Here is an 11164-nt window from a genome sequence, read left to right on the forward strand (position 1 = left end):
ATGAAATACATAATGAATAATTTTTATTACATTACACTAAAAATTGATGTACAAAGCCAATGCAACTAAAATTAGGAGAGAAGCAGCAACATGGAAAACCATTTTTACAGTCAATATTTCTGATGAGGTCTAATTTCTTTTTAATACCTTTTCCATGCAAAGAGAGCTTTCTACATTTGCCTTTGCAAAATCTTACATTCTAATTTTTTTCTCCCTCCTTTGTCCCCCCACCCCCAGATAGTAAGCAATCCAGTATAGGTTAAACATGTACAATTCTTTTGAACATATTTCCATTTTCATCATGTTGTGCAAGAAAAATCAGGTGAAAAGGAAAAAAAAACAAGCAAGTAAACAACCACACAAAAGGCAAAAATGCTATACTTTGATTCACATTCAGTCTCCATGATTTTCTCCCTGGATACAGATAGCTCTTTCCATCACAAATCTACTGGAATTGAAAGACCTTATTTCTAAACTATATAGAGAACTGAGTCAAGTTTATAAGAACATACTTATTTCCCAATTGACAATGGTGAAAGGATATGAACAGGCAGTTTTAAGATGAAAATAAAGTCATCTTTAGAATGGTGTATGAAAAAATATGCTTTAGCATATGAAAAATTTGCTTTAGTAACTATTGATTAAAGAAATACAATCAAAACAACTGTGAGGCACTACCTCACACCTATCAGATTAACTAATATAACAGAAAACAAAAGTGATAAATGTTGAAGAGCATGTGGGAAAAGTAACACTAATGCATTATTGGTAGAATTGTTAATTGATATAATCATTCTGATGAGCCATTTGGAACTATGCTCAAAGGATTATAAAACTATTTGTTCCCTTTGACACAGAAATACCTCTACTGGGTCTGTTTCCCAAAATATTTTTAGCAGTTCTTCTTGTTGTGGCAAAGAATTGGAAACTGAGGTTAATTCATCATTAATTGGTGAATTACTGAACAAATCATGACATGCATGTAATGGAATACTAATGCTCTATAAGAAATGATGAACAAGTGAATTTCAGAAAAATTAGAAAGATTTTCAACATTGTGGGGATGACCAGCTTTGACAAACTTTGCTTTTCTCAGCAATTCAATGATCTAAGACAATTCTATAAGGTTCATGAGAGCAAATGCTATTCACATCCAGAAAATTAGTATGGAATCTGAATGCAAATTGAAACATTATATTCTCACTTTTTTTTTTTGTTTTTGTTTTTGTGATTTTGCCCTTTTGTTCTGATTTTTGTTTAACAACATGACTAACAAAAATATTTTTAATTTGATTGCAAATGTACAACTATATCACCATCTTGTAAGGAGTGAGGAGAGGGAAAACAGTGAAAACTAAAATCATATAAAAGTAAGTTTTAAAAATCTAATAAATAAATTAAACAAAAACATACCTAGAAAAATAAAGTAAAATCAGATTTTTAATGCCTTTTTGTTTTATGTAACTGTCCTTTCTGGACATATTCCCTGTCTCCATATTGAGCCTTCTCTTGTAAAAATAAAAAGGAAAGAGATAATAAAATCAAGTGGGCATAACCAACTGTCCTATCACTGAAAGCCACTTTTCCAGACCCATGGACCTTTCAGAGATCCATGAATTTCATCATTGGTTCTAGAGGATCAATACTTGTCATTATATTTAGAGTTCTGCATCCTTTTTGGTATCCTTTTCATTTACAATGCTGTTGAAAATATCTATATTTTTTCCTGGTTCTATTCACTTTAATCTGGTTCACTTCAAAAAACTCTGTCCACAGATTTATTTCAGCTATTCTCCAACTAATGAAATCTTACTTTGTTTTCAAATTTTCACTACTTCACAAAGTATGGCTATGAATATTTTGATGTATGAGGAATCTTCCATCTCGTCCTTATCTTTTATCTCCTTGATTATATATGCCCAGTAGCAATAATGCTAGGGGTTTGACCAGTTTAGTAGTCTGTTCTCCATAACTTCAAATTCTTTTTTTTCAGAATGGCTAGTCCAAACTACATCTCCTTCCAACTACCAAAACAAAATTATTTTCATCTCTTACCTTTCAATCTATAATTTGAAGCTACCTATTGCTTCCTTTAGTTTCACTAATGCTTAGCATAATACCTGATGCATGGTTTTGTTGTTGTTGTTGAGTCATTTCAGTCATGTCCAACTCTGTGATTCTATTTGGAATTTTCTTGTCAAATATACTCAGGTGGTTTATCATTTCCTTCTCTAGTTCATTTTACAGATTAAAGAATTAAGTCAAATAGGGTTAAGTGACTTTCCCAGAGTCACACAGATAGTGAGTCAATTTGAACTCATGAAAAGTAGTCTTCCTAACTCAAGATCCAGTACTTTATCCACTGGATCATCTTGCTACCTAGCACATAGTACCCTTAATAAATGGTTACTAATTGATTCTCTATAGTAGTCATGAACATGAAGGAAATCCCAAGAATTAAACTGAATTCATGACTCCATATAAATAAATTTTATTATTTTATTTCAGATATCATTTAAAAGTAATAGAATTACTGAACACCTTTCTAAATATTTTAGAGTAAAAATAGTTTATAGTTATGACTGATCTGACAAGGTTTGGAAGGTGAATGAGGATACTGAAGATGACTGTTCCCTACTTGGTACCATTGCTGTCCCCTTTGGATTCTTTCTCTCTTCCATTATAAGCTTTCCTATAGCCTTTTGTCTAATATTAACTTAACTCCTTCCTCCCTATCCTAATCCAATCTGTCTCTAATTCATTAATTAAACTTCCACAAATCTATGAGTCAAAAAACAAGTTAATGACACAACAGGAAAAAAAAAATCCATGGTTCCCTATAACATCATCCCTAGTCTTTGACATAGATTTTTAAAGATATAAGCATTGCTTTCCAAGGCATATGCCTTTACAAGTAGGTCAGTTATTAAAATGAGTTGAAATAGGTCTTTCACTTGAGGGAATTATTTTGATCCAAGTCATATCTTTTATCATATCCTTTTAAATAATACATTTGCAAAATGTTGAAAATTACAGAACAATGCAAAATAAACCACATCTAATTAGTATGTTAGCTGCATAAAACAATACTTTTTCTTCCCACAAGTTATCTTAGCATAAGTTAGAAGATTCAGAAAATTTTTCAAAATGAATTTTAGATTTTTTTCTAGTAAATTTATTTATTTTAATACACATTGCTTTATAAATCATGTTGGAAAAGAAAAATCAGAACAAAAGGGAAAAGCCTTAGTAGAGATAAAAAAAAAAAAAGTGAACATAGCATGTGTTTAATATATAATTGGTATCCTTACTTCATTTTCTGAATGCAGATGGCATTTTCTGTCCAACTTCTATTAGGATTGATTTGGATGACTCAGCCACTGAAAAGAACCAAGTGTTTCATAGCTGATTATCACACACTTGTGCTGTTATTGTTTACAATGTATTCCTGTTTCTGCTTGTTTTGTTCAGCATCAATTCATGTAAATCTCTCCATTCTTTGTAAAACCAGTTTGTTCATTTTTTTATAGAACAATAATATTCCATTACATTCATATACTACAACTTATTCATCCATTCCCCAGTTGATGGGCATCTATTCATATTCTAATATTTTTGCTGCCACAAAAAGAGTTGCTAATAACATTTTTGCACATGTAAGTTCTTTTTCCTCCTTTGTGATTGCCTTGGGATATAGATACATACAGTAATGACACTTCTGGGTGAAAGGATATACAAAGTTTTATAACCCTTTGGGCATAGTTCCAAATTGCTCTTCAGAATGGTTGGATCAATTCATAATTACACCAACAATGCATTAGTGTTCCAGTTTACTCACATGACCTTCAACATTTATCATTATCTTTTCCTGTTGTCTTAGTCAATCTGAAAGATGTGAGGTGGTAGCTCAGAGTACTTTTAATTTGTGTTTCTCTAAAGTCTTTTTTATGTCATCATATCAGGGTCCATTCAGAGTCACACCCTCAGTCCAGGTGATGCCCTGCCTCTGTCTGCCCCTTGATTGATACAATTCTCAAGAGTTACAGATATTGTTTTTCCATCTAAGGATGTAAATATTTTAACCTTTAAATAATATATATTTCCACCCTGTTTAACCTTTCTATGCTTCATTTGAGTCCTGTTTTTAATAGATTAAATTTTCTCGTTAGTTCTGCTTTTTTTATTTTTTTTTCAGTTGAAATAATTGAAAGTCTCTTACTTCATTGAATATTTTTTGCCTCCCCTGGAAGATGATGCTGAGTTTCACTGCGTAGCTAATTAGTGTTTGTAACCCTATGTCCTTTGCCTTCTAGAATATGATATGCTTGGCGCTCTGATCCTTTATTGCAGAAGCTGCCAGATCCTAGGCAATCCTGACTGTTGTTCCTTGATATTTGAATAGTTTTTGCTTGGCATCTTGCAGGATTTTTTTTTTTACTGAGATTGTAGTTCTGGAGTTTTATTAACCATATTCCTTGGAGTTTTCCTTGTGAGATCTCTTTCTGAAGGTCATTTATGGATTCTTTCAATGAGTATTTCCCCCTCTGTTTTCAGAATATTGGGCCAATTTTCCTTAATGATCTCTTGAAGAATGTTACACAGGGTTTTTTTCAGGTCATGGCCTTCAATAATTTTTAAATTGTCTCCTCTGGATCTATTTTCTAGGTAGGCTATTTTTCCAATGAGGTATTTCACATTTTCTTCCAATTTTCCATACTTTATTTTTAGTTTGCTTGATGGATTCACACAGTCATTAGCTTCCATTTGCCCTGTTAAATTTTTTTAATGTGTGAGTTTCTTCAGTTAGCTTTTGTATCTCTTTTTTCTTTTTCTCGTAAATGTATTTATTTTAATACACATTGCTTTATAAATCATGTTGGAATTTTTATTTGTGCTTTGTAAGTTGTTTTATTCAGACAATTTTCTTTCCTTCCTTTTCCAAGTTGTTGACTTTCTCATATGATTCTCTCATTTGCTTTCTCATTTTTTCTTCTACATATATTATTTGCTTTTAAAAGTATTTTATGAGCACTTCCAAGAGGTCTCTTTGGGCCTGAGACCAATTCACTCTTTGAGATTTCTTCTATGGACATTTTGCCCTCATCTGAATTGGTGTTTTGATTTTTCCATAGTAACTTTCTATGGTTAAGGTTCTTTTCTGTTTCTTATTCATTTTCTTTCCTTTTCTTCTGCTATTTCTTTTTATTTTTAATTTTATGGTTGAACTCTGATTCTGGGGATAAAGGGACACTGTTGCAAGCTTCCTGTGTAGCTCTGAGCCTTCACTTTGAGCACAGGTGCCCCTCGTGTTTGTAGTGAGTAGCCTTGCCTGCTCTTTTCAAGAAACAATTTGGTTTTCCAGACATTGCCTTCTGAGCTGAGACTGGAAGCTTCCCCACCGATTTGCTCCTCTATTGAACCACAACTAAGGGTATTAGTTACTGATTTATTATGATTAAGACCCTCTCAGTGATTTTCTAAAGTCTATCTGAGCTGAACTGAACATCCTTTTCAAACCAGTGTGACTGACCTTTCTTGAAGTTTTTCCAGTCTATCTTGAGTTGGAGAGTGGTTTCATTGCATTAGACTCTATTCAGAAACTTGGTTTCATGTGTTTTTTGAGGGAAACTGGGAGAGCTTGAGCAACTTCCTGGTTTTACCCTGCCATCTTAGTTCCACCACCCCCCAATGATTATTTCAGACTTTTATGAACTATATGAATATAGACTGCTAACTCTCAAAGCCTTAATTTCCTAATTTATAAAATAAAGACAATACTATCATTTTCTACTTCAAGAAGTTATTTTGAAGAAAGCAGTATGATAGCATGAGCTATCATCTCTCAGAGTTACATATTAAAGAGACTAATCTTCAGGAAGAAAGACTGCTATTCAGATTTAAAATGCAGTTGACCAACATTTCCATTTAATTATTTATTCTATTAAAATGACATTTAATACTCTAGTTCCAGGGGGAGAATACTACTGTAATTACATGAGCATTATTATTTAATTTTATTTTCTCATTTTTCTTTTAATTCAGATGTAACTGGAAAAATTAATAACTATTTTAAATAAAAGACAAAGTTGTTAATTCCATTGTAGAATGCTTATGTGATTTTTACTACTTTCAAAAATTAATAAAATAAAAACTAGCTTGGGCAGCACTCCATTTGTCCCAGAAAAAAAAAAAAAAAAAAAAGAAAGAAAGAAAAAAAAAAAAAAACACCACCATTTTAAAGGAAAACAAAATATAGCTTTAACTGCCAAATGTTTAACTTGATTTATTCTATTAGTTTTACTTTGAATTTATTTCCTGTCAATTGAGGATTATCAAATTTAATTTAAAACATTTTCTATGCTTCTAATATATTAAAAGTACTTTATATACAATGAGAAAAAAATTCCTCCTTACAAAGACCTTGCAAAAAACAGGGATATAGAACAAGTATAAAGTTATATAAATCAAAATGTAGCAAAATGATACAAAGTAATTTCAAGAATTAAAGTGTAATAATAACTGGGAGATTCAGAAAGACATCCTATAAAAGGCAACTCTTGAGCTATGCTTTGAGAGAAGCTCAAAATTAAACAAGATAGAGGTACAGTAGGAAAACATTCCAGACATGATGTTGCATTATTCAAGGCATGGAAGTGATTACAGTCATCTTTCTGCCTCCAGCCCAGTACTCTATTCATTGTGCCACCTACCTATACAAAAAGATCTAGTCGTGTGAACTAAAGCAATTCATTTAACCTGCTTGCCTCAGTTTCCTCAACTGCAAAATAATAATAATAATAACACCCATATCATAACATTGTTACGAATTCAAATAAAATAATATCTGTCAAATATTGAACATACCACCTTATATATAGTAGGTACTTTTTAAAATGCTTATTCTTTTCCTTGTGCTATTTTGGCATTTAGTTTTTTGAAAATATGAATATACTCTGACAGGCTAAGTTGATTTTCAGTTGTATATATAGCCATATAATTGATTTTTCTACAGTGTCAACTAACTTTCTTGTTTGGGGATTAGAGTTCATTCTGAAAAGCTTAAATATGTATTTTGTCTTAGTCTTATATGTTCATATTTTTAATTGTTATATTTTTATGAATATGAAAAATAATTTTGGGGGGTTAGCCTAGGAACAGGCAGGTGTGATATTCAAAGTTTTATTTAGACTAGTTTTTATTGTGGTCCTATGATAAATAAATATTAGTTTGAGAATTTTCTTGCCAATCTAAATTGTTTTTCATTAAACTATTCTTAAAGGACAAATTCAGGCATATGTGTTTCAAAGAACTTTCTTGGCTTTTACATGCCCATAATATACAGAATCTAAACGATTATACTACTAACCTAAAGAGTGATTAACCAATTCAATTGCTGAAATTAATGTTCTTCACATGTGAAAAAAAAAATAGTTTGTTTATATGTGGAAAAGGGTAAAGAGATCTAATGTGAAATCATAGAATAGTAACCTTGTAATAGCTTTAGCTTTCTGCTATATTTTGGCAAGAGATCAGTTTTGCTTATTATGATTGGCTCAGGCTGTAGACAGGCAAATGAGTCTACAGAGGCTAGTGTAATTTTAGCTGTTTACATCATTAAATATTGAATGATGGCATATTTTGCTATTTTGGTGCCAGCTTTTCCTTTGATAAGTAATTGTTAGTGTCAATGACTATTAACTCTAATCACCAGCATAGTTTCAGAAAAACTGAATCTATCATGTTCATCATACAATAAAATTTTGTGCTCTCCTACGTAATTTGAAGTTATTAGTATAGAAACAAAGAAAAAAGGATGAGTATAGTAGATTTCCACTGAGCATTAAACTCAATCCAAAAAGTATATAAATGTTCTCATTAGATTACAAACTGTTATACACCTTTTTTGCTTTAGCTTCAAGTCAATCTTTCTTAGAGAAATATTCTTTGGTCAATCCCCCCAATTTCATTTTTGAACTTTTGCAAAATAAAAATAAACTATTAAAAACTCATAAACATGCAAGCATTACAAATATTAAATAAAATTTACTTTTACAAAAAGAACCACTTATGTTCAAAAAGGTTTAGATTCTAGTTATGAAAGTTATCTAAGGAAAAAAAAATCAATTCTGTGGCCTCAGGTTATATTCATACCTCAGGGTCTCTTCAACAAAAGTGACTATTAACAGTACTCTAACTTTAAGTAGCTGGTTAGCCCTATTCCTTTATTATTTTAAAAGTGTAACTTTAGTTTTATTTTTTAAAAGAATTGATTTTTCCTTTCTTCTACTATAACTCCCATTGGAAAAAAATGCAGGAAGAATAAAATTCTTATAGAACATATGTACAGAAAAAAAAAAATCTCACATTGGCAATGTTCAAAAATGAATGTCTTTTTCTGCATAGCTCTTTTTCAGGAGGTCAGCAGTATGCATAATTGACCTACATCTAAAGTTGAGAGAATTGTGCTTGATCATGGGTTTGATTAGTTTTTAAGTCTTTCCTTCTGTTGAAATACAGTAGATTTTTCTCCAGGCCCTTATTTTAACTATTTGAGGATTTTTAAGTTTCAATTTGTTTCTTGTAAACAGCATATTTTTCGATTCTGATTTTTAATTTTGCCTTCTATTTTGTGTGTAAATTAATTTTATTCACATTCAATTATGACTATTAGTTGTATATTTTTCCATCCTATTTCTTTATTTATTTCACTGCCCAAATTTGTTGTCTTTTTTATTTAAGGAAGAGAATATGGAGAAAAAAAGAGTAGGCTCAATACTCACATTTAGGTTTGATGTAATCTACTTCTGCTTCTCTGTTTTTCCCCCTCCTTCACTTAAGACCCAAAGACATATTCTTATCTTTTCTTTTAAATCAGTTAAATCTAACTAGACCCTCCTTAGTTAGAACTAGTTGTGTTTAGGATTAATCATTTTCTTAAATTACCATCCCTTTTGCCTCCCTATTCCTGTTACTCCATTGAGTGAATATTATTTTTATATCCAACTTATAACAAGAGTATACTCAATGTATATTCTTCCTTTCTACAAGTTCATAATAAAAAAAGATATAAATATGAATGACTCCTCACATATTTCTCTTTGCTTTTATTTCCCCTCGCTATTCTCTATTCTTGCTCTTTCTTCTAGGTCACATTTTTGTTTTTGTTTTGTTTTGTTTTGTTTTGTTTTGTTTTGTTTTTTGCTATGATATAACTTATATAGTCTTCTATTTTTTTTTTTTTTGCATTTTCATCTTGTTTTGATTTTTTTCTCAGAATAGCTATTCATTTTTTCCTATGTATGGCTCAGAATGGCACATGATCACCATTTAATTAAAAAAAAAACTGGAGATATCTCTAGGAGCAAAAAGAAAGTTTATTATCTGTTCTATAGAGAAGCAGGCATCCCTCCAGTCAAACAAGCAATGGAAAGAAGAAGGCACCTTTTGGGACAGGTTTTACATTTTAAATAAACCCTAATGCCAATACCCCTCCCACCACTGACCCTCATGCACATTGGCTGAAGGTCTTATCTTCTAAATGCAGGAACTACCCAGGAAATTGAATTTTGGCCAGTAAGTGCATAAAGGCCCATGTTTGATTGAGGTAGGAAGAAAATTATGTTATGGGAGGATAGCAGGAAGAGTACTTAGGTATGTCCTTGAATTGATGTCCAAGGCCCTCCATTATTTTATTTCATTTATGACATTTTTTAAAAATTACTTTAAAAAACTTTTATTGATACAGTTTATTTTATATCATCATTGTTTTCCCCAGTATCTTTCCCTTTTCCATTCCCAGAGAGCAATATAAAAGTAATATTTGTAAAGAAAGGCAAAGAAGAAAAAATTAGCATAATTGATTGATACTGAAAAGCTCTTAATTAGTGTATTATAAATAGCAAAATGCTAAATAAAACATAGACCAGATACATAATAAATCAAAAAATAATGAATTAGTATGTGAAAATTTCTCATCTCTGCTTTTAAATTTCTTTTGAACTATCCATCTTGCCCTCATACTGGGTACCTTCTTCCCTCTTGTCTTTTTAAGTTTCTTTTGGTGTGTTATCTTTTTCCATTAAGTTGTAAGCTACTTAAGGGCAGTATATATTTTTGTTTTTATTTGTTTTTTATATCTCTAGCAGTGCTGGAGTTATACAGTGCTTAGTATATAGAAGACACTTACTAAATGTTTATTTACTGATTGGATATGAAATAAAATAATGATGAAACAATATTCCAAAATATCAAGAATAGAAATGAGACATTCTTTAGAGGAAAAATCATCTCTTTAAAAACACATGAAACAGCTAGGTGATGCAGTGGATAGAGCACCAGCCCTGAAATAGGACTACATCAGCTCAAATCTGGTCTCAAACACTTAACACTTCCTAGCTGTGTGACCCTGGGCAAGTCACTTAATCCCAATTTCCTCAAAAAAAAAGACATGAATAAAACATAAAAAGAGAGGATTAATGAATGAATATGGATAATAAAAATGGAAAATCAAAAGATAAGCAATCCTAAATTAAGATGGAAGAGGAGGTATTAAACTTAATTTAATTTAAAGGGATATTAATATTTAGAGAAATATTAAGTGAAAATGAAAAATACTATAGAAATGATAAGTCAAATTAAAAACAAATTCTTTAAAATGACTAAAAAAGTGATAGACCTTTAATAAATTTCATTAAAAATTAAAATAAGCATAATATCAATTAGATAAAGTAAAATCACATCCAAAAATGAAAAGATAATGTTCAGATTCTACTATTTAGAGCTATCTACTAAGAAAACTGAGTACATGGAAGAAATGGAGGATTACCTTCAAAAACATTAAAGAGACAAAACTAAGAGGTGACCAAATAAAAATCTTAAGTAATCCAATATTAGAAAAATATTTAGAATTAACTATAAAGGAACTAGCAAAAGGAAAAAAAAAAAAAACAATATCAAGAAAAATGTCCTATTCTGATGAACTTACAAGAAAATCCTATCAATTTTTAAACAATAATGTGTACCCACATCATTCTTAAAAAAATTAGCAAGAAGCATAGAAAAAAATAATTTATAAGTCAAATATAGTTCTAACATCTAAGCAAGGGAGTGATAAATCCAAAATTATCAATCAGTATCATTAATTACTATTGATTCAAAAATATTA

This window comes from Sminthopsis crassicaudata, chromosome 1, assembly GCF_048593235.1.
Source record: "Sminthopsis crassicaudata isolate SCR6 chromosome 1, ASM4859323v1, whole genome shotgun sequence".
Taxonomy (NCBI): Eukaryota; Metazoa; Chordata; class Mammalia; order Dasyuromorphia; family Dasyuridae; genus Sminthopsis; species Sminthopsis crassicaudata.